The 24,252-nt window shown below is 45.5% G+C and overlaps 4 non-coding genes and 1 pseudogene across 4 annotated transcripts; all 5 read right to left on the reverse strand.

Annotated features, from left to right (window-relative positions):
* Positions 1-119: 119 nt before the first annotated feature.
* LOC121833014 lies at positions 120-11,685 on the reverse strand (annotated as a pseudogene).
* Positions 880-952, reverse strand: Trnak-cuu. The gene has a single exon. It is a non-coding gene; the product is annotated as a tRNA-Lys (tRNA).
* A 5,909-nt stretch (positions 11,686-17,594) lies between the features above and the next one.
* Positions 17,595-17,667, reverse strand: Trnak-cuu. Its single transcript has one exon. It is a non-coding gene; the product is annotated as a tRNA-Lys (tRNA).
* Positions 17,668-20,904: 3,237 nt separating this feature from the next.
* Positions 20,905-21,261, reverse strand: Trnak-cuu. Its single transcript has 2 exons — positions 21,225-21,261; positions 20,905-20,940 (listed from the first exon to the last, which is right to left on the reverse strand). It is a non-coding gene; the product is annotated as a tRNA-Lys (tRNA).
* Positions 21,262-23,997: 2,736 nt separating this feature from the next.
* Trnak-cuu lies at positions 23,998-24,070 on the reverse strand. Its single transcript has one exon. It is a non-coding gene; the product is annotated as a tRNA-Lys (tRNA).
* Positions 24,071-24,252: the final 182 nt, after the last annotated feature.

The following is a 24,252-nucleotide window of genomic DNA, read 5'->3' on the forward strand; positions in this document are numbered from 1 at the left end:
GCAAAGATTTAGTAGCACCATGCACTATTATTAAAAATACTTCATTCTTTTCCTAATAAGAAACCCGAAGGTATAGAATATAGAATTAGAACAGTCGGTAACGCTATCGAGTGTTTATACTAGTTTCCGTCGTGGCCAGTTGTCCTGAATTCATGTTGCTGATAAGTCCCCTTCTCTGAAAGGAGACAAGTGGCCTCTCATGCTAATCTATGCATTATCTTGCATTATGGTAATACTAGTGCCTCTAAATAAGCTCCGCCTCAGAGCAGCGACCCTTGGCCGCATTGCAGCTTAAAAGCATGGTTGCCAGTTATCTGAAGCTTTATCTGAAATCACAAAAAAACACTTTTCCGCCCTCCAGAAATGTTGAAACAGTTCGCGACAGAGCAAAGCTATATTACATGAGCTTCCTAACACCGAATCTAATGCTGAGGAAGTCGCACTTTTGGATCATGACGATCGGCAGTTGCGTCTGCTCTGCATGCAAGTCGAAATGGCGGCGCCCACGACAATGTTAGGGAACAGAGTTCCGATACTCTAAGCGCAGCTCATTTAGTGGCTCTAGGTAATACCAATAAAAACTGTCCCAGATTTTTTTTTTTATAGTGGCTGTTTTCTTTTTTATTTATCTAGATTCTAGAGGAACAATGAACACGAAGGGATTCGTGCAGAATCATATTCTAAATATAAACTAAATCTACCTTTAAGTCGTAATAAATATAACGTTTGCCAAAAAAGTATTTTTGTTTTTGTACATGTTGGTGTCAACATAAGTAGTTATTTTTCGATATATACCGATTAATACCGATAATTAACGCACCATCTACACTCGGATATTGTTCCGTCGACAAACTTCACGTCGGTTAAAAAACAAAGTTACGCCCAACGTGGGGCTCGAACCCACGACCCCGAGATTAAGAGTCTCGTGCTCTACCGACTGAGCTAGCCGGGCGACGAGTTTCCATGGGATGGACAGCACTCTAAACACCAGAGGCCTCTTTTTCTTTTCTTTTTTTTTTTTTTCTTTTACGGGTTTGTTTAAAAGAAGTCATGAAAGCTACACTAAAGCAGTTTGTGCGAGTGAGTTATACGGCCAGGGGGTGGCTAATCTTTGTGATGAGACGGACAATTGAGTGCAATTTGTTAATTAACTTTTTTCATTCGTGAAAATAGTCTTCTGGTTGCAATTAGAAATTCGCTCAGCGTCGTCCAAAACCCCTAAATCAGTAATTTTTAGAAAGACTTTGAGCCCGTGAGAAGCGCAGTAGCGCCACAAAGTTACCACTCGTGGAGCAGGTACAAGGCTGGAGCTAACTAACTTCAAATAAGAGACGGAAAAATTGCGCGGGCGCCTTACCGCAACCGCTAGCCTTGTACCTGCTCCACGAGTGGTAACTTTATTACACTACGACGCTTCTCACGCGCTGAAAGTCTTTCTGGAAATGACTGATTTAGTGGTTTACGATAACGCTCAGCAAGTTTCTAATTGAAACCATATGCCTATTTTCACTAATAAAAAAGTTAACGAATTTTAATTAATTAGCCGATTTATCACCAAGATTAGTCACCCACATAATGTCCCCCTGGGCATATAACTCACTCGCACAAACAGCATGTGGCTTTCATGGCTTTTTTTTAAAAACAAATCTGTAAAGAATGAAAAAAAAAAAAAAAAAACTATACATAAAGTGACCAGACGTCCTGATTTAGGCGGGACAGGTCCCACTTTTCCGGCCGTGGTCCCGCTGTCCCGCCAGTGTGCTTGTGGGACGCCGTTTTGTCCCGCTTTTGCTCCTCGAACAGCGGATAGATGGAAGATTCGGTTAAACGAAAAGATCGCACCGGCGAGAGGGTGCCTCCTCTGATCAAGGAACAAGATATGCTCGACAGAGAAGATGCTGAAGGTCAATTGGCGTATGACATGAGAACAGTGCTATGGACCATAGTACACAAGAATCAATACATTAATATTAAAGGCATATTCCAACCAAATGTATTAGATGGCTGCAAGCCACACAGTACGCAAATTGCAAGAAAAAAAAATGCACACGGGGTATACGAAATAAAGAAAAGGTATGATTTGTTACCGAAATTTAAACTTTCCAAATCTCACAACACAATACCCGGCCCCCCTTTTCCCGATACGCGTCCCGCTTTGGGGCCCGAGGAATATGGTCACTTTAACTACATTACATATACATGTACCTATGACACACATATATAAATTATAAGTTTTTTTTTTTTTTTTTTTTTTTTATCTTCCGAGGCAAAAAGCTGAATCGTTACCAATTTGGCAAGCATCCTAGCTAATCAAGAATCGGTAAGGTGTCACGTCAGTTTACGTATCCGTGTCTTTGTTGCTTCACGTGTGCCTAGGACGTCACGCCGGAGCGGTGACCCAATGCCTACGACCATAGTCTCCCCTATGCTGGCAAAGCCTGTAAGATCGCCACGAGACGCGGCCGCCGAAATGGTCCTTTTCCGGGGTTTCCACGGCGCATGCGCAGCAGCAGCAGACAGGAGTCCGCCATTTTTGGTGGCGTGGTACGTCCGGCTAGGGGCTGCAGGAGGCAGCGGTGGTCGCGCGTTTCGAAGCTCTCCGACAGGCCCTAGTGCTGTTTCGTTGTTGGCTGCAGCAACGACAGCAAGCGTTGTCGCGGTTTAAGCTTCTTTTGGGTTTCCTTCTACTAGCCTGTACGCGACGAAGCGGCAGCTCGGGATTCGGGCGATTCAGCGATGCAATGCGGACGGCTCGTAAAGGCAGCCTTCAAAGCACTCCCGCGTTTGCAGTTACCACTTCAAGGAAATTTCATGTTTTTGTTCCTTAATTTTTATTTGTGTGTGAATACAAGTCAGCAGATTGGTTAGGTATGCTGTCGTGTCGCTTATGTGCCACGCAGAGCGAGCGCTTCGGAGTTAGCGTTTCTGGGATAGTGCGTTTCACTGGCACACGTTTTTGCTTACCAATGTGAGGGTCTCGCGTTGCTACACAAACTGCCTGTCTGCTTTTTGGTTGTTGTAAACATTGGAATAACCCACAGTTTTCAAATATTTATAAAGCATTGAGGTAAAGTGGCTATGCTGCGTAGTTTGTTGCTACGTGCACACCCAGAAAGTAAAATGGGAGCACATCTATCGCTACCACGACCGCATCTGCTGGTCTTGTGGTTAAGAGGGGGCGCACCTCAGAGCCCCATAGAGAATACATGAGGTTTTTCACCAAATTAAAAAAATTCTCACATAATAACGGCTGCGCGGATCTTCTTGAAAATTTCGGCTTTAAAGACATTGAGTCATTATCGAGACACTAAACGCAACAGATGTTTCGTCATAAATTTAATTATATTCTTTAAAAAATCATGAAAATGGTCAAAATCGGCTAATTCGGCACTCTTGCGTTCGGAGCGAATTTACAAAATTATCTAAATTCAAACATAAGAAGAATTGCGCTTAATGTCTTCTAAATTTATTACGGACTCGAATAATATTCAAATTATTCATGTAAGTCGATTTGTTCCGTAACTACAGCAAATATAAAGAACCAAGGTGTCGGTGCTTGTTTTCGTCGTTTTTAAGGTACCTCTCTCTCCCGTGCGGTGGCGCTCGCTGTCCACGAAATGCGAAATCGTCCGTTCGGAGATCGGCCGGATCGGCACTGTGCGAGGTGTTCTTCCGCGGCCGTATTCCGCGCCCGTATCCTGTTTCATTCTGCACACCGAGGCGTCAGTGTGCGTGTCTTGCTTTCCTGGTTCTCGCTGGGTAGGTCTCCGTGTTTTCGCAAGTGGCAAATTCACCTTGGAGCTATGGGTCGAAGACAACCGTCCTGTGGCAAGCGGACCGCGAGGTGTTCCACAACCTCGCGGTCCGTCAACGCGTTGTGCTTGTTTCTACTTTTTTTTTTTCTTTTAAAAACGGGCTTTTTTTTTTTTGACGCAAAGTTTTATTTTATTGTTATCCTTCACACAAACGTCCTTCGGCCTTGGGGTCGTGGAAATTGGGGATGAAGCGTGCACAGAGTAGATCGTTGTTTGCCTCCTTTTTATTTTTCACGGACGTCCTGTGACCTCCGTACGGTTCGTGGTCACCACAATCTAACGCGGGGAAAAACGGGTCGCCTGCTCTGTAGTCAGGGTATTCCTAGGGGAGGGTGATAACTCGCTGTTCTTCTGGAAATTCACATATCACCCAAAAAGGTGACATGGGTAATGATTACGGTATGTTTTTTTCCGGTGTTTATTTTTGAGCGAAAATCGGTGTATGTTTTTCGGTGCTTATTTTTTAATCACCAGTGTATTATGGGTTGAACGTCTTGTGATGACGCTAAAAAGCGTTGATAACCAAAGAAAAATGCGATTGGACAAGAACATTTCAAATTTCCAATTCTATTCACATATCCATTACGCTCTTCTCGTGGGAGCATCTATCCTGACGAAAAATGCCAAAGTCATTGAGCTGTGAACGCATACTCAGTGTACAATCTTTCGGCCTAGAGAGGTATTGCGCACGCTCGAACGCGCTTCACAGCCCAGTAGACGAAGTTGGTGGCACCCAGAAGGCGAGTTCTTGAATGGTCTGTAGTAGGCAAAATAAACAAATAACAATCAACGCATATCAGCTCTTCAAGCGAAGAAGCGCGTTTCTAAGGTCAATGGTTCCGGACGGCACTAATGTTGTTGGCGTTGTCGTAAGATGACGTCAGTTCATACGAACTGACGTCATCTTACGTGATGACGTGACACAAACACGTCATCTTACATGATCTCGTTACACGAAATGACGTCATCTTACGTGATCACGCTGCACGAAATGACGCCATCTTACGTGACCACGTAACACGTCATCTTGTAAGTCAACCTCTCCCCACAGCAGCGCTTTCCGGGCCCGTGCAGTGCTGTAGTCGAAAGCAAGCTCCCTATGGCAAGCGAAAGCTTCTGAAGTCTCACATTGAGAATACTCGCTAGCGACCGTCTGTGGAAGCTTCGCACGTTGAGGTTTTTGTCGAGATCGAGCCATCGTGTTCCATTAACTATAGTTGAAGTTATCGTTCAATAAAGCCCTAAAAAATATGAATGTAGTTGGTGTAGACATCAAGATCTAATCAAAAATGCGGTTTGACGTCAATTAACGTGCATATACAAGTGTAGAAAAAAATGAGTTATTTGTGCATAGATGTTTAAAAAAGTGTTTATTATTCGACATAGGACTTTGGGAGAAGGATGTGTTCAGATTTTTCTTCATGAGCGCAAATATACCTGACGCAATAAATAGTGACGATTTCATCATCCCAGTGGTGAGCAGGTGATTTCTTGCTCGAAACAATGATGCCATTTCATAAACCAAGTTCTGTGACATATGCTTTTCCAATGTCTGGTCACTATTTTGTAAACCTTTGCAGTCCAAACGAGTATACTTCTGTTTGTTTTTGTTAGCTTAGGAGGGGGTCACAGAGCCTATCTCTTTGTCTTCCTCTAGGACAGACGTACAGAGTTATACCGCAACACGCATCTGTGGAACACACAGAGCTATCGCTCTCCTGTTGGCGGTACAGTAGCAGACGACACAACGCAGCTCCGTAGTCTATCGAGGGCACGGCTAGCCGCGGCCCGTAGCGCGACCGTTCAGACTTGGGAAATGGTTTTGAAGAACCGAGAAATGGTATCTTGTGTACAATAATCACATGTCGTTAGTATACTAGTATTCTACTTGCTAAGCCAAATAAATATTTGCAGCTTGTGAGAATATGTTTGCGTGACGATTTACCGTTCACACTCCTGACGGATGTTAGCGAGTCCTTCATGTTCGTGGCTCGCAGTTATCGGTACCCCCTCGCAGTGACTTCACCATATATTTTTTTTTCTTGCTTGCTGGACATCATAAAAATCACAAACACGCGAGAAAAAAAAAAATCTTATGAGTACGCGTGATTTTGAGCTTCGCAGCTCTAAAGATGCCCGGTAAATGTCGTCCAGTCTGTTTTGTCTATACTCCGTTTCACCGTAATTTGGCAACCCTCAGTCGCGGAGCAAAGCACTTGACAGCTACTTTTACGAGCAGTACTATGGCACCTGCAGCGCGTCTCCGACTGGTGTGGTTAGCGTCTTATGCTGGCCATACATCAAAAGTGGTCCCGAAGTGCAACAAATGACGTCACAGAAGACGGAGTGTCACGCTGTTGCATCTCGCGATCCTGGCAATTCATCGTAGAAATGCTGGCGAAAACCACGAGGGAACACGAGTGTCGCTGTCGTCATGGCGTCCCAACGAAAAGCAATTATACAATTTCGACGTTTTTGTAATTCGGTAATTTAAATTACTGTATACAATTTTTAAGAAAGTAAAGACATCATAACCAAATAGGAACTTCCGTGCCAAAACATGCAGTGCGAAGTGAAGACAACTACTATCTTTTTTTTTTTTTTTCTTGATGTCCACAAAAAAAAAAAGGCTATGCAGCATCGATCCTACCGTTTTTTTGTGTTTTTTTTTCGCACATTATGTGATGTCCTCTAACACGAAAGTACCGACGTAAAAACGCTGTAGAGACGATATAAAAACAAAAATTTAAGGGAATCGAGCTTTGTAGTAAACGGAAAAAAATAAATAATTAACGACTTTTTACGGTAAACACTTCACCTCTAAGTAGAACTTCAAAAAAGTGACGGTTACGCGCTTTCATGCCCATTTCAACAAAGTTGGGAGAACGATGTATTGCATCTTGTGAATAGACATGTGGAGCAGCATGTTTATGTTAGAGGCATTGTGTGTAATCGCTGCGCAGTACCTGCCAAAAGAAGATATTATTTGGGCAGTCTCAACCGTTTCCGTCTGTGTGTGCTACGAATACAGCAACTCTTTTCGTAGAAGAAGTGATGAGGAAATGGCGTGCCCTTGATGATACGATTGTGATTATGAAATAAAATTTTTAATCAGCCAATAATTGCGACCTGTCCGGTCGCCTGGAACCCCGACAACAACTATCGTTCTCTGGAAAGTTCATTCTAATATTTACACGTTTTGTGGAGTTCATCGAGCGAATAAGAATGTTCCAACAATGAGCTAAACCTACACGAGTTCCCGAATCCAACTCGGCGCTTTTGAATTTTAGCGCCGTAGATAGTTCTGCGAACAGAGTATACTTCTGTGCAAATATTCGTCTAACAGTTTTGCAACGTTGGAAAGCATCGGAATGATTCAGAATCACTGCGGAGTTGATACTCGGGAAGATAAGACGGGCACTTGGGAGAAACGGACCGTGGCATTTGAGACAGGGGCACAACCGGGGGACAAACGTGCTACAATCGCATACCCTTCCAAGGTCATCGCTTGGGCGACCGCGACCGCGCCCAAGAAACCTTTCTTTTCTTCTTTCTAGGGGTGGTGGGGGGGGGGGGGGGGGGGGAGTGGAGGGGAGTGGTGTAGGCGCTGATTGTCTTCCTCCTTTGTGGCTTTTGACAGACGCACAACGAGACTGGCAGAACAAGCGCATGATTCATTTCTTTCGATGGAGGCGTTCTGTCTGTGTATGCGAACATGATTTTTTTCCCCTTTTAGTAGTTAGTTGTTCTTGCCTTGACTCGGGTCCCAGTGGGTGCGTTGTCGTTGTATGCCCACTATTTTTTTTTTTTAGTTTATAGTAGTTTTTGCGCTGATGGGATATCAAGGTAGACAAAAAGTAAAAAAAATGAAATAGCACCTCGACAAAAAAAAAACAAAAAAAGTTTTTGCGATCAGGAACGTTTTCAAAGCCATTTTAGGAGCCTGCGGTGTTACCACAGGTGCAGGATTGAGAGCGTAACCCACGCACTTGAAGAGAAGGGGAAGCTCTCGTCTTATTGGAACTCTCTTTTATGGGTTTCCACGTCGCGATTGTCCTTCAAAATCAACTGTCATTTATTTCTCGCTCGTGGCTTTCAAGTACTGGAAGCCACGACTCGAGCCACAATAGTTTTGCGAAATCAAGGTTTCGCTGAAATGGATAACTCTCACGTACAGTTCGACGCGCAATACCTTTGCCGTATTGACTCGCGAGAGATGCCCCCAACACGGCTGAGTATGGCGGTGCTCCAGACCTAACATCTAAATTTTGTTGCCTTACCTGTTACTATTTCGCGCCCATTTTGAGCCATATCAAAATGAAAGCGCATGATGAAATAAAAGTCACACTCGTTTTCCGCTCGATGGAAATTTCACGCCAGCTCGCTGTCTTTGCTGGTACCTTGAGCGTTTCCCAGCAATGCGGAGAGTTAAAAAAACAAAAAAGAAAAAAAAAACACGTACGATGGCATCCTTTGCGGGATGAGGACGATTCGTCACATGCGCATTCGTCACAGGACGATTGGTCACAGGATGCTTCGTCACATAGGAACATTTGTCACAGGATGACTCGTCATGCGGGCAACTGGTCTCATTGATCGAGCAGGGGACGATAGTAAATTGTAAATTTCAACATCTGCCCACATACCCTGATGAGGAGTTTCACAATTTTCCACTGTCACGTAAACCAATGGTTATATAAACTAATATTACAATACTCATCCGCTTTTCCTTTCATTATATTACGGGTCTTCAGCAGGTTGATCTCAGTTGCAGGCTTGAACGAGCAATAATCCGACTGGCAGCCAAATTAGTTTTTAGTTTTGCCTTGCATACACCTATTCGACAAAACCAACAAGTATCGGAATTCCTTCTGCCGAATGTGTACGAGTACCCCTCGTGCAGCATCATGGCTCTCTCTGTTGCGATCACCTCCATCCTTTTGAATGTAGTTCAAAAATAGTCGCTCTTCTATGGCCTCCGCATTCACCGTTCAGGACGGACCCAGATAGCTAGAACGTCTGTTACAAATTCTTTGACCTCGAGAAGCGAAAGACATGCTAAGATAAGAGGTGACCGACTTTCTGAGGCCCAACCAACATTCAATGTTCGGGACCGAATCAGAAGCTAAAACGTTCCTTACAAATTCTTCGCCTTTGTCCGCCCGAACCAAATTGAACAATACATTTTTGGGGGGACGAACTATTGTGAGACCGGTTGGCCGCGTGACGAGTCATCCTATGACGAATGTTCCTGTGTGACGAATCGTCCTGTGACCAATCGTCCTGTGACGAGTGTGCATGTGACGAATGGACCGTATCCCATCCTTTGCACACTCATTACTTCTATAACACTGAGCCACCTCGTATCCTTTTGTTTTTCTTTCATGGTACTAATTTTTCTGCGCATTACGGCTGTTACGACGCTAAGTCTGTCTGCCCTTCGAATTTAAACTTAGGCTCAGATCAGGGACGAACCAGTTTAAATCAGGAAAATATAATTAACACCGTAGCAAAGTAAATCTATCATATCGATCGGAAATACGATCTGGCACATTCCATCTGAACACATATTGTGCACAGCGAATGCAATAGCGAGTCAGCGTGCAAAACGCCGCCACACTGAGCTACCATAATATCTCAGCGATTTTTGCATAGCACCGAGCACGGAAAAGAGAAAACAGTTATTCATTCACATAAACGAAGCAAATTTATTTACAGCCCGGACACTCCGTACGTCCAATCTAGCTAAGGTTATCAATAGACTCGACCATGTCATTTGTCGAAACAGATAAAAGACGTTGGCAAAAATGATTAGACTGAATAAGTGAATCTAACGCACGTATTTTACCAACCGACGGTCGCGCGCCTTCAATACCCTTTCCAATTGTCATTGCGCACCTTGGACACACTTTGGGAAGCAATGCATATTTACATCGCCGCCCGAGGTCTCCATTAAACGTGTAGTGCTGACCCAAATAAAATGCTAACCTGACTCTCAATCGCTCACCGCAAAGGACGATTTCGAACAGGCGGTACTGTAGGTCACTTGAGATAAAAAAAAAAAAGAAAAACAAGCTATAGAAACGAGCGTCGTAAAAAAGGGGACCGGCATTTTTATTCCTACCTCCGAACAGAAACGAGCGCCACCCACTGCATCACACAGCGCAGAGGCCGGACTCGGTCACCGCGCGTACATACCAAGCGCGCGCGAGGGATGCAGAAACTTCCTCCGCAGTGTTGCCAGATGGTCTCAACAAAAAACCGCCAAACGGCCGGGGGATGTAGCCCAAATATAGCCAAACCCCTAAACAAAAAATAGCCCAAAATAGCCAAACAGAACTACATCGTTTTTATTAAAGATTTTTGCCAACATTTCACATTGTCAGTCATCAAACGATTCGCACTCTTTCGCGTACATGACATCACTAGTGAACTTCTCTAAAAAAGCCTCATACGGTTGGAAATCCGTGCAGCAGCATTTACCGTTGCTGCGTAGACCATACTTTACGTGCAAGACATTCTCCAGCGTGTCAATGCTCATCCGATTCCGCAGATCGGTCTTCGTAAGAGTCACTTGGCTGAACACGCGCTCAACAGCTGCGTTTGACATAGGCAGTGTCAACATAGCGAGTGCAACATCGGACAACATCGGGAACAGTCGGTTTCCAGCGCAATCAGTCTCACTCGACACACAAATCCAGAACTTACAAACTGTCTCTTCCTGTAGCTCTTTCAGTTTCATTTGTAAGAGACGGTACTCTGACTCTACTAAGCTGACGTCGGCTGATCGAATCAGGCTCGAAAAGGCTTTAAAAAAATCATGAAACGGCAGGTTCTCCATTGAGCTGCACCGCAGAAGATGGAGGTTCTCAAGAACGCTCATATTTGAAGGGAATCGCTTGAGAACTGATTTAACACATTCCACAAGAAACTGCCTACATCGCTCTAACAACCCAGTCTTAACATCCTCAGAGAGAGTGGACCTTTCTAGACTATCCCGAAACACTCCGCCCATGTCACAGGCTCTAACGTGCAAGATGTGCGCTTCCCAGTCCGATCCGGGCGACGCATGATTGGGCAAGACGACACGCAACATCAGACACTTAACGAACGACAGCAAGTCACTCTACAACTTAGACGGGTCCGGATTCTCGCTCTGAAACAATTTGTTCATGCGGTCAAACTCGTCAATGATGGGGCTGAGGAACTTCAACAGCAGCAGGTTAAGATCATCATTGAACATGTCGCTAAGCACTTTAGCTGTATAGCAGCGCTCTGCTGTTTTTGCAAACTCAAAATGAGTCTTCAATTCTACCCATTGGTCAAGGACCGTACGAATGGCGCCCGCAATACTAAGCCACCGCGTGCCAGACAGCCCGACTAACTTCTTGGGCCTGTCACCAGAATTGATGGCAGCGAACACAGCGTGATACTCCTGCTGCCGTTTAGGCGAGTGAGCGAACCAGTTGAAGCATTCACGCACAAGAAAATCAACTTGTGTGGGCAAAACAGAAACCGCTTCGTTGCACGCAAGGTGCAACGAGTGACAAACGCACCTAACCAATATTAGGCCACTGTTAACTTCTTTCATGCGAGTGAACAGGCTGTTGTTTCGCCCACACATAACACTAGCGCCGTCAGTGCCAATGCCAACGCAATTTTCTAGAGCGAGGTCACAGGATGAAAGAAACCTACTTAAACTCGAAAATAAGCCTCCAGACGTCGCGTCGTAAATAGGCACAAGGCCCAAGAATGACGTGCAAAAAGAGTATGTTTTCCTAGAATAGTGCCTCGACACGACAGCGAGTTCCTTAGCGGCAGACACATCTGTGCTCTCGTCAAGTAGAAGAGAGTACTTGCACGCCTTCATGTCACTGAGTATAATTTCTTTAAATGTTGGTCCAAGTACCTTGGTAATGAGCGATGTGCATTTCGTGCGGCCCATAGACAGGGCAGCCGCAGTCACAGAGTCCTTGAAGCGCGCAGTTCTTCAGCAAGGGAGTCAGATGGTCTGCCGTCATGATCGAGCTGTGGACGGCAACATGGGCAGCCAGGCGGAGCTCGACCGTCTTGAGTTGGCGATTTGCTTGCTGGCTCAGGGTCCGGAGCTTCAACTGAACGAAGTTGTCCAGTGGTCCAGGTCGAATGGCTGCTGCAGCAAGCTGCATGTTTCTTTGATGTTTTGCCCTGGTTTTGTGGGCTTTCAGGTCCTGCACATGTGACCGTAGCTCGGCCTTGCATACGCGACAATATGCCATGTCTCCAGACGATGACTGCATCAGCCAATCTGCACACACAATAGAAATATTCCATCACAGATCAACCTAATTTCAACCAAATGTAAGCTCAATAATGAGGCAAAAAGCAAGCAATGGACACATATATACGATGAAATAAACGAATGATTATCACGGCACACATACCTTTGAAATCTGGGTCTCTCTCCCATTCCTTCTTGTAGGACCTCGAGTACTTCGCCCATTTGCCCATAGCTGACGCAGACGTTGTGACAAAATGACGATCTGCATCTGGCCTCGATGTGCTGGCAGCCTTATATAGCCAGGAGACTCACTCCATCACAAAGGGATCATTCGGGATGTATAGGAATGCGCTCTGTAGTGTAGACCGACCTTACAACCAAACTAACTTCAAACAATATCTACATAGTTTTCTTTGAATTTCTTTTGTCCACCAGATGAACGCAGTCCGACCTTACGGAAAGAGGTGGCGGCGGTAGGTGGATGATTCACCCACGAACCCTAAACCAATTAGAGTTATTGTAAACCCAAGCTTTCTTAGGAAGATAAGAGACAATGATCCAAAAATCTTCTAAAAGTGGTTTCTGGGAGAAAGACAAATAGGTTTTATGAAATACAAAATACACAAAGACAGCTTTATTGTGAAGCCCTAGAGGGGATATGATCATACAGTAAAAGAAGAGAATAAAGAAGCAGATTCCGGTTCACGCTATTTTTGATTCTGTTGTTCTTGTTTGTGGTAGGTGACTGCTGGCGCGGAATTCTCATTTTTACGACCTTGGGTGCTTTCTCACAATAGGCACCGAAGCAGCATTTGGAGATTTCAGTCTAGGCCCGGGTATAAGACAAGCTACCGAGCCTCCAGTGCGCTGTGGGCTGTGGGGAGACCCCTTCAACTTTGCAAGCATTGCATCTCTGCGCATTGTGAAAACCTCGAAGCTTTTAGAAGTTTGAAGCCTTTCTCCTTCCTCTCTCTCCTCTCGACTGGCCGAAAGAGAAAGAATTTTTTTCGAAACTGATAAGAAGTTCGAAAATTAACTAGTCGAACCTCAAAATTCGACGGCGAACCTGAGGTTCGACAAAAGTTCGCCGCCTTTTTAGAAATAGCCCAAAAATAGCCACATAGCCAAGCCCGAAATTTTGACGCCAACTAGAAAAAAATGTAGCCCAATTTGGCTATATATAGCCCAATCTGGCAACACTGTTCCTCCGCCGGGAGAACACGGCAGATTTCGGGATCTATTTCACGCAGCGGATAACGCGGGCCTTTTCACACCTCGATACTGGCGCCATCTAGAAGTTGCGCGTTCAACCACGTTTCGAGCCGCGCGCCATCTGGTGGCTGAAACGGACGAATAAATAGAGGTACCGCGCCCTCTTAAATAAGAAAGAGGAAACAATCGCCTTGATGTGTTGTACTCGTGTATGTATCGAGTAAACAAAAAATAAGTTTGCAACAGTGTCTACAGGCGCGGAACTAAAAATAAAGACAAAAATTGTGGCCGAGTTTGTGTTTTTTCTTCAGGTTACAGTCACACACAGCTGTAGCCTGAAGTGGGGTGACATCATTGACGAGGCTTGTTCAGAAATCGGTGGCTGCACGTATTAGTCTTGGATATTTATTAAACAAGCATTTTAGTAGTGAATTTGACCTTGTGAAATTTCAAAGTGGTGCTTTTTTCCAGCAAAAAACGAGACCAACAAACTCGCCAGGGTCAGCGGCGCCCAAACGATATTTAGTATAGTCACTGAACAAGTCCGCCGTTGACCCGACCAAGTTTGTTGGTCTCATTTTATAATGGAAATGGAGCTAAGCGTTGAAATGTCACAAGTTGAAATCGACCTCTAAAATAAACCTTTGATGAGAATTACGTTGGTACTTTCAGGCGCCGGTGTTTTTCGGACGGTTTAGAGTAAGCTTTCACATTTATGAGACTACATCTTGCTAATTAAAATTTTCGAGCAAATAAAACAAATAGCTTGCAATTAAAAAAAAAAAAAGGCTTTTCTTAACTGTAACTTGGTCTCGAATATTTTGTTAATTTACTGCCGGTACTTCATATGACATGAATCCTAGTTTAATGTAACCGTTTGTACTTTCTCATAGGTAGAAGAGAGCTTCAACGGTGTCGTCAGTCACAACGGACGCCACGGCGAAGTCAGTCGTTCATTCATTCGGGGAAAAAAAATTTACGAACGGACGAAGTCGTCCGTAGTAAACGCATTAATTGAAAACAAATCTCCTCGTCGATTGTATTGGATAGAAGAAAAACAAACGCTGAGCAGTGAGCTCATTTTCCGTCCGCGTTCAGGCAGCCAACATAGCTTGGAGAGGGCAGAACCGGAAGCAAGGCAGGCCATCAAAAACGCCTCTCCTGCTTGCCGATAGATGGCGCCCAACATTTGCGGAAAAGGCCCATTGAAAAGGTAGCGGCAGACAACGGATGACAGGAGAGCCACGTGACGGGCGCCCCGCTGCGGCGAGACGCCGAAGCACACTTCTCCCGAGCAATGGAACGTCCGCGCGTGCTCCTCGCGTTCCTCGCGCTACCGTTTTTTTTTCTCGTCGGGTTTGAAACCCATGTTTTGGTTCCTGGCCGCTGCAAAAGCTGTGCGCTGATGACCAGATTCCCCGAGAAATTCTCTGCGCTACCGGATCCGCGCGCTCCCGTCGTTGAACTGCCAGGCTTTGTGAGTATAGAGGAGGCTATGCTACGACTCCGCACGTGCCACCATTTCGCACCTGGCGAGACGAAACTGCCCCGCGGCACCTGCTTTTATGGTCCAGGTCTTGCCTGCATTAACGGAGTCCACACTAGGGCAGAAACCCCGGAACCGGGGGGGAGGGGGGAAGCAAAGGGGGTTTGAGCACCTGCTGACATTTTTCAGGGTGTGCTGGGCAATATGCTAAGCCCCCCTGCATTTGGCTCAATGCCTGCATCTCCCCTCCCCCCTCCCCTCCGTGTACCCACGAAAATTCCTGGGCACCTCCCATACTGCACTCGTGTGTTAGCCACGCGTGGGAACGCGCAGCGCACTGTTTTTGTCCACCCAGCCGACCCGCTTCTTCGTTTTGCTTCTATTTTGAGCAGTGACGTTTCCCAAAGAACACAAAAATTTCTCTAGATTTTTTTGTTTGTTCGTTTTTCGCAGCTCCGGTTTTTTGTTGTAGTTTTGGCGGTCTGAGCAACAAAGAGGATCGCTTCTGTGTGGAGACCCGGAGCGCGAGGCGGGGAGGTGGTCTGCGCGAGAAGGAAGCCCTTGTGCAGATGTAGCACGTTGAGGGAATGAAGTATCCCAACTCCCAAGGCAAGAGGAGGCCTTAGCAGGCGACACAGGTTGTCAAGGGAGAGATCGCACTGCAGTCTGTGTGGAAGGACCGCTATCACGGTGGTTGTTAAAGATATCAAATACTCGCGGCATTCTCGCCTGTATTTCTGTGTGAGTTTTTCGAAACACCATTTGGTTCTTGGCGAGCCAGCCTGCCATGTTCAGGAGGGCACCCTATTATACACACATATTACCGTGTCCACCAATAATAAAGTTTTTTTTTCTTTTTTTTTTTTTTTTACATTTTTATGAATGTTTTGGTATAACTTTTCACAAGAACGAAGCTGCACCGAGGAATTGCACAGGAATGCGTTCACGATTAAAATACACCTTCGTTGAAAATGCGAGTTTTCTACGAGAAGGCGCCCGATTTTCCGGTACATTTCACATCGAAACCGTAGATTGATGCCACCGTACAGCTACTACTATTGGATTAAATTGTGTCAACATCTCCTTGCTTCGTGACAGAAATTTTTGGATGGATGTATGGACACACGGTTATAGGTAGTGATAATAAAGCTTCTATAAACAGTAAAATATTTGTAATGCCTTTTTTTTTTTTTGGGGGGGGGGGGGGGGGGTTAATTCCCTTTATTTCGACCGCTAGCCTCCCCCCGCCCCCGTAAAATACACTTCCGGGGTCGCTGCACTAGGGCAGATTTTCAAAAATTTTAACAAACCTGCAGACTGCTGATCGAGGAAAGGATGATTTTTTGTCTACACACTCGCGCTGAGTCCGACCTAGTGCGAGGGTCGCTAAGCAGCAGCTGCGTCGGCTCCAACAAAACGGGATAAAAACCGGTTTTGTTGAAGCCGACGCAGCTTCTGGCCACCCTGTCACTCTGTCGTTGAGGTCTGCATGGACCGATATTTTTTAGCCCGGCCCAGCCCGGCCCGTTGTCTACTGGGCCCAGACTTGCCCGCGCCCCGCTATCCCTTTCTGACAGCCGGCCCGGCCCGGCCCGAAGCTAATTTTCACGGGCTAGCTGCGCTTTATTTTAGCCCATTATGAAAAGCTCACAAATTGCGCGACATGGCAGCTCGCTTGCAACTGCTACACATAAGTTGATTACGGTGCCCAATAGTGAATACTGTAAGCATTTTTTTCTGCTATTATTAGTTGGACCAATCTGCAGGCCTAGGCATCTTGTTAAGAAAAAATCACCCCGATCTTCTTTTTCTGTGTTAAACCCGCACGGAAAGGACGGAAAAATGAAAATGACAAGCAGCAGTAAACAAAACCACGTGTCACCTTGAAAAGGAAGGGAAACGTCGCGACGGGTTTGGTCAAAAGACGGAAAAAGTTCCACTCGCTGCGTACAACCGTAAAACAAAAAAAAATAAAAAAAAAAAATAAAAAAATAAAACTTGTTATTTTTTGCGGTGCCTTGCGAAACATTGTTCAGGAAGAGTACCCCTCGGGGGAACCTCTTCACCCATATTGGGGATGCAAGCGCTCGTACGTACAGATGCTGACGACGGCGAGGGTGCGCATTGTGTAGGCGAGTATGTGTGAGTGTCATGGGCGTACCAACGGGGGGGGGGCAAGGCATGTGCTTTGCCCCCCTGAAACAGCCGCCACTGGGCAGGGCAAACACTGGCCGGCGGCGCCCATGTGATACCAAGGGCACCGCCCACTGGTCCGGGGAAGGAGGGGAGTGTCTGGTTTGGTTTGCCCCCCCCCCCCCCCCCCCCCCCACTCAAGATCAAGTTGGTACGCCACTGGTGAGTGTTGATGGGTGAAAAGGACAGCCGCGCCGGTAGTCCTCTGGAAGAGCATTCGCTGCACACACCGAACCGTACAAAAACATACACCCACACACACACATGCTTCAGCATCGGTTTATCTCGCACTGTGGTTCCTCTCCCAACACCCGAACACGCTACCAAAAAACATGCAGCTAAAAAAAAAAAAACGTGATGGTCGGCTTGGCCCGCTTTGACCCGCCTTGTAGACTTGAATGCAGGGCCCGTACCCGGCCCGTGCCCTTCATGAATGTAGCCGTGAAGCCCGTGTCCGGCCCGCGGCCCGCAGTCCGGCCTGTACCAGTACAGATCTCTTCTCTGTGTGAATCGTCGTCGCAAGCTTCCAAAGATGCTGAGTTCGACTTGGTGATGATTTCTACACTTGTTCCGCCGACAAAGTTCGCAACGGTCAAAAAAAAAAAAAAAAAAAAAAAAAAAGAAGGTACGCCCAACGTGGGGCTCGAACCCACGACCCCGAGATTAAGAGTCTCGTGCTCTACCGACTGAGCTAGCCGGGCGACGAGTTTTTGCATGGAGGACGGCTATCCGGACACGAAGACCGTTTTTTTGTCTTCTGAGGGAAAAAGTATAATCGTTACCGATTTGGCAAGCATCCTAGCTAATCAAGAACCGGTAAGGCATCACGTTATTTTACTTATCCGTGTCTCTGTTGCTTCACATGTGCCTATGACGTCATTTTCGTATTCGTTACGACCCAAGTAACAAAGCAAGTTCGTCCTATTTTTTGACGAAGCGACAAAATGCACGCGTGTTTTCCCATAAAAATGCATAGCATTAGCGCAAACGTGGAGTGGTTGCTCTCTGCTTCATTTTGAAAGCAGTAGTCCTGTAGACAATAGTGACAGAAACCTCTAGGTACATTATAACAAATTTATGCGTGTCTTTTGTTTCTGTTTGTCGCTCTAGTCAAGTGGGACTTAATAAGGTACCTATGGGACTCGGGAAATAAGAGATTGGTATAGCCATGCCTACCTTCTCGACATATCTCCCGGGAGCCGAATGCTCTTTCGATGCCCTGCCAAAACCACTTTTTAGAAGGGCATCATATCCACGCTTGGGCAACTTCTTCCAGCCCATCAGTCGCCGCAGCTCTCAGTAAAGAAATACACGCCATACTCCGAAAAAAAAAAAAAAAAAAGGATCGAAAAATTTGATTGTTTTTTGTTTACTTTTGATATTGCTGTTTCTTAATTAAGCACCATTATGAGCGACAAAAAAATGCGGCGCGCGGCAGTTTCTATAGAAACTTGCCCGGACACTCTGACGTGACTGCATGTGTGAATCGTCGTCGCAAGCTTCCAAAGCAGCTGAGCTCAACTTCGTGATGATTTCCCAAGTTTTGAACAGCGCTCCAGGCGAGCAAAATAGAATGTTTGGCTCGGGTTTCGAACGTGCGTCAATACGCTTCCCCACTAGAGTTTTTTCCTACTCCTTTCCATTCTAAGTGCCAGCATAGCAGAGGCTACAAGAGCGAGCTGCGGTCTTTCAGCGTCCCTGCCAAGAACGCGCGCTCGTGCAGTGCGAGCATCTTTCAGGAGGACGTGCTTTTGCGAATAACTTCTGCTTCGCTATCACGTAAAGTGAAACATACGTGCTCGCGGCAGCTATGAAAGAAGGCAAAGATGAAATATATGTTTAATGGGACGCTGCGGCCGCAAGCTGCATAATTCTTTTCTTATTTTTTTTTTTTTTTTTTTAAGGTTTTGTTATTGCGCATCTTCAGATGCTTGCATTCGAACGTGGCACTGTTGTTGTTGAAAACTTTATTGAACCAAACAATAGACCGAAGTCTAGTTTACGGGTTCGAAGGGTTGGGGGTATGGGACTGTCTCATGCATAGGCGTTTCTTCCACTTGTCTTCGATCTTCTGCGCCCTGGAGATGACTTCCAGTTGCGTGCCGATGTCTTCGGCGGCCAGCAAGGTTTCCCATACCGGTAGGTCATCTTCTATCCGGAGGGTGGCAGGGGTTTGCAGGGCATTCCCAGTACACGTGCCGCCAGGTTCCTTCTTCCTGGTTGCCGCAGTCTTCACACTTGCCACTAAAGAGGTCTGGCCAGGACCTCTTTAGTGTGTGAGGAGTGGTGTTGTTTCGAAGTTGGAGTCTTCTCCAGGCACTTTCTTGGAGTCGGCTGAGCTTCTTGTGTGGAGCTGCCAACGTCTGTCTTCGTAGCTGGAGTCTCTCGAGGATTTCACCATAATTTGCAGGCCCCATTGTGTTGGTCGAGGCGCTGTAGTTATGGTCCCCACGTGTCGTGGGGAGGCCCATTCTGCCAGTGGTACGGAGATGAAGACCGCGTACCACCAGCATGTGGGCCGTTTCGTTTCCTGTGTGCCCGGAGTGTCCGGGCACCCAGGTCAACGTATGGTTTGCTTCTTTGCTGATCTGGGCTCTGGCGTAGAGATTGTATGCTGCTAGTCCAACTCTTCCCAAACTTGTATTGGTGATGGCTTTCTTGGAGTCGCTTGTGACGATGGCGTACATTTCTCCTCTTCTTGCTGCTTGTACTCTCGCAAGGGCGATGGCTGCTTCCTCGGCTTCCTCTATCGACTTGGCGCTGATTGTGGCCATTGAATCTTGTCTCGCATTGTGTACTGCTATTACAAATTTTCCTGGCCTGCCTGGATAGGGTCCAGCATCGGCGTGGAAGATGTGCACCTTTCCTTCGTGCAGCTTGTTCAGAGCTTTGGCTCTAGCTATAGCCTTCGTCCTGAGTTGTGCGCCGAACTCATATTCTTCGGAAGGGGAATACTCCGTACTGTGTCAGTCCATTCTTGTCGTATAGAGTGTTTTTCCTGCATTTCCTGGTCCATTAGCAAAACACCTATGTCCTGTAGGACCCGCCTTCCAGTTCGGGTTTTTGATAGTCGCTGGATTTGCACCTGTCTTTGTGCCTTTCTCATTTCATCGAAAGTGTTGTGTATCCCCATTTGATCGAGGCCGTCGTTGGATGTTTTCCGACTAATCCCCAACGCAGCCTTGAAAGATCTTCTTATAATGACATCTAGGGAGTCTTCCTCTGCCTTCTTTAAGTTCATGTAGGGTGCAGCGTACATTATTCTACTTATTGTGAAGGCGTGCACTAGCCTACACGTTCCACTTTCTTTTAGTCCGTAACTTATTTTGGATGTGCGCCTTATGAGTCGCGCGACATTATCCGCCTGCTTCCTTAATTTAGTGAGCGCTTCTCTGTTTCGATCCTCGATAGATACTATCATCCCCAAAATCTTTACTTGATCCGCTCGTGGAATGTCCATCCTCTGTAGTTTGATGTAGAATTCTTCGTTCTCCCTTAACTTGCGATTCTTTGATGTCCGGACTAGTAGCACTGATTTATCGGTGGCACATTTGAGTCCAGCCTCTTTCGCTTCTTGTCGTACAATCTTTATGCAAGCGTTTATAACGTTGTTTCTAGACGGTGACGGCAGAGCAGTCCAGAGTGTTATATCATCGGCGTACACTGCATGTTTGAGTCCTTCAACTTCTTGAAGTTTCCTTGACAAGGGGATCATTGTCAAATTAAAGAGTAGCGGCGATATTACCGATCCCTGGGGTGTTCCTCTTCCTTTGTTGACTACGTGCAAAATCGAACGTTACAGAGCCACCTGGGTGGTTCAGCCATCATAACATGGTTGCGTCTTGCGGATGCGCTCGCGCCCCCTACCCCAGAGCAACGGGTCTATTGTTCAACCGACTAACTTCACGTTGAATAAAAAACAAAACAAAAAAAAGTTACGCCCAACGTGGGGCTCGAACCCACGACCCCGAGATTAAGGGGAGGCACTCACTTGATCGAATGACGTTTTAGCGAACGCCCACGTTTCATCGAACGACACTTTAGCGAATAGTCGGACGCCGCGAAGCGGCGTTTTCGGGTGGGCCAAGTGAGTTCATATTTTTGTAATGAGTTGCCGCAGACTGTCGCCGCGAAGTGGCGTAAAGCGCAGCGCGGCGGATGGGTTAACGCGCGCCCCCGTTATTCGCTAAAACGACCATTCGCTCAAATGTCGCCGTTCGCTAAAATGTCATTCGCTCTTGTGATATGGACCCGAGATTAAGAGTCTCGTGCTCTACCGACTGAGCTAGCCGGGCGATAGTTTCCCGTACGATGGATGGCGTTCCGGACACGGAGGCTTTGGTCATCTGCCTTCTAGGCAGCCTGTATAACTTTTTTTTTTTGCTTTTGAGGGAAAAGTTTAATTACTACAAAATTAGCAAGCATTCTAGCGAATCAAGAGCTGTTAAGGCATCACGTCACCTTAGGCATCCGTGTCTCTTTTGTTTGACGAGTGCCTATGACGTCACGCCGGTGGGGTGAGACGCACCACCCCTCCGGTGTGACGTCACGACTCACTACACACGGGTGGCCGCATTTTGGGCCTGCCGAGACAAACTTCTTATCAGCGCATGTTTGGTTATAGTGTTACTGAATGCACACATAGGCAGCACACCCGAAAGCCGCCGTGTTTCTACTCGTGCGGGCAAGCTCTTTAGAGGCCAGTACAGGAGAGGTAGGCAGATAGCTACGAAATTGTAATAAGCTTGAGTCAAAGTAACTACAAACATATCACGAACTTATCAGTTCTAAAAAAAAAAAGGAAGAACACATGAACACTACAAAAAGAAAGCATAATACAATTTCCGCTCAAATTTACGCACATAAGAACCTATCATTTAAAATATTAGTAACTGCATGTAGTACACACTCAAAACAATTTTTGTTTTCGTTTTCGTTTATTGGGAAAACATATTTCAATGAAGTTTCAAAATGACTCACGTTAGAGAAGCTAACAAATTTTAAAATCCCATTTCAATGTAAAAAATTAAATAAAAAAATGATGCTTTAAAACATTTTATTACCAGTTGAGCATTTGTTAGCGTTGATTGCTTGCGTTCGTGTTTCGTCAGTAAAAAAGGCTGGTAAACCGAGCTGGCAGACGAATCGGCAGTGCTCAGTTGCTCAGTTGCTCAGTCGACAGCGCGTTGAATGGCGAATGGAAAGTGTTTCGAAGACCGTTGCACAGTTTTAAATCTTCCGACGGTTCGAACATTTCCATTCTAAAGACAGCCTGAGCAATTAAAATCAATATTTCTTTATTTATTTATGTATCTATTTTGAAATTCTGCGTTCCCATAGGGCTATTGTAGGAGTGCGGGAAAAATAACTGTGCAAAACAGAAAACAAAATGCAACACTGTACAAGAATAGAAATAAGTAAGAAAATGAAAACATTATAAATAGTGACTATTGCCGGCAAAGATTCACGGAAAGGTAATAAACGAACAGCATCGAGTGACGAACTCCAAATTACTCTAATTACATGTAGCTATAAGTAAAGAATGAATAACTAAGGCGGCTAGTGATGCGCTCATTTCCCTTACGGAGTTAATTTGAAGCGTTTCTCACAGAACCACACACTATCTTCTTCGACTCAGTTTTATGACAAGCTCGCCGTTCCTTTTTTTTCTGTTTTCTTTTTTTTTTTTTTTTCAACTTTATTAGTGCATTTCTACCCGATAGAGGGCGCGAGAGTCGCACCAGCCGCATCAGCATCAGCAACATGGCGGCGGCCTAGGAGCGTTTTTTGGAAAGGTGTATAGACGAATCAAAATAAATGAATAAGTGATTTTTGTAATAAATATCATTAGTTTTATTTACTGTGCTGCTCATGTGGGCGCAGTGGTAAGTTTTTTCTAGCGGTCAGAACTCATATCTGCATGCTCGAAAATTTTGAAAATTGAGAAAATCCAGGAAACTCTTACCCGAGAAATTGAGCACACTAATAAAAAGAAAAACACCTTTTATAATGCGCATACTTTTACTCTTTTACGCGTTTTAACCGCTCCTAAATGAGGGTCGTTTTAGTGTCACATAAATCTCGCAGGTTATCAATATTAGCGTCAACGGCATGTTGGCACTCCTTGAACAAGTCCTACGGTCTTTTCGACTGTTCTTGCTTAGATTCGCCATTTGTTTTTGAAGTTTGCACACTTGCCGTGGAACATAGGACTGGACCTGGAATACTGGGAATTTACATCGTTCACTGATAGGATAAATACCGTAATTAAAGCAGTTTCACTTTTCTGATGTTAATAAAGGTACATATTACTATTCGTTACAACCCAAGTAGCAAAGCAAGTTCCTGATATTCTTTGGCGAAGCGACGAAATGCACTCGTGTTTTTCCATAAAAATGCATAGCGGTAGCGCAAACGTGGAGTGCTTGCTGACTGTTTCATTTTGAAAGCAGAAGTCCCGTAGACACTAGCGCCAGTTTAACCTCTAGGTACATTATAATAAATTTATGGGTGTCGTTTGTTTCTGTTTGTCGCTCTAGTCAAGTGGGACTTAATAAGGTATCTGTGAAACTCGGGAAATAAAAAATCGGTAGCCATGCCTACCTTCTCATTTCCCGGGAGCCGAATTCTCTTGTACCACCTATATATTGTCTTTCGATTCCCTGCCAAAACCACTTTCTAAAAGGGCATCATATCCACGCTTGGGCAACTTCTTTCAGCCCATCAGTCACCGCCGCTCTCAGTAAAAAAATAGACGCCCAAACTAAAAAAAAAAAAAAAAATCATTACAAGAAAAAGAAAAGAAGATAAAAAAATGTATTTTCTTTGTTTGCTTTTGATTTTGCTGTTCCTTAATTAAGCACAAGACCATATGAGCGAGAAAGAGAACATGCGCGGACGCTCTGACGTGATTGCATGTGTGAATCGTCGTCGCAAGCTTCTAAAGAAGCTGAACTCGACTTGGTCATAATTTCCACGCTCGATATTGTTCAACCGACAAACTTGTTAAAAAAAAAATAAAAAAAATGTCACGCCCAACGTGGGGCTCGAACCCACGACCCCGAGATTAAGAGTCTCGTGCTCTACCGACTGAGCTAGCCGGGCGACGAGTTTTTGCATGGTGGACGGCTATCCGGACACGAAGACCGTTGGTCGTCTGCCTTTTAAACAACCTGTATAACTTTTTTTAATTTTTTTTTTTGGCTTGTGAGGGAAAGGTTTAATTACTACAAAATTGGCAAGCATTCTAGCGAATTAAGAGCTGGTAAGGTATCACGTCACCTTAC

This window comes from Ixodes scapularis, unplaced genomic scaffold (assembly GCF_016920785.2).
Source record: "Ixodes scapularis isolate PalLabHiFi unplaced genomic scaffold, ASM1692078v2 PGA_scaffold6__148_contigs__length_123643588, whole genome shotgun sequence".
Lineage (NCBI taxonomy): Eukaryota > Metazoa > Arthropoda > Arachnida > Ixodida > Ixodidae > Ixodes > Ixodes scapularis.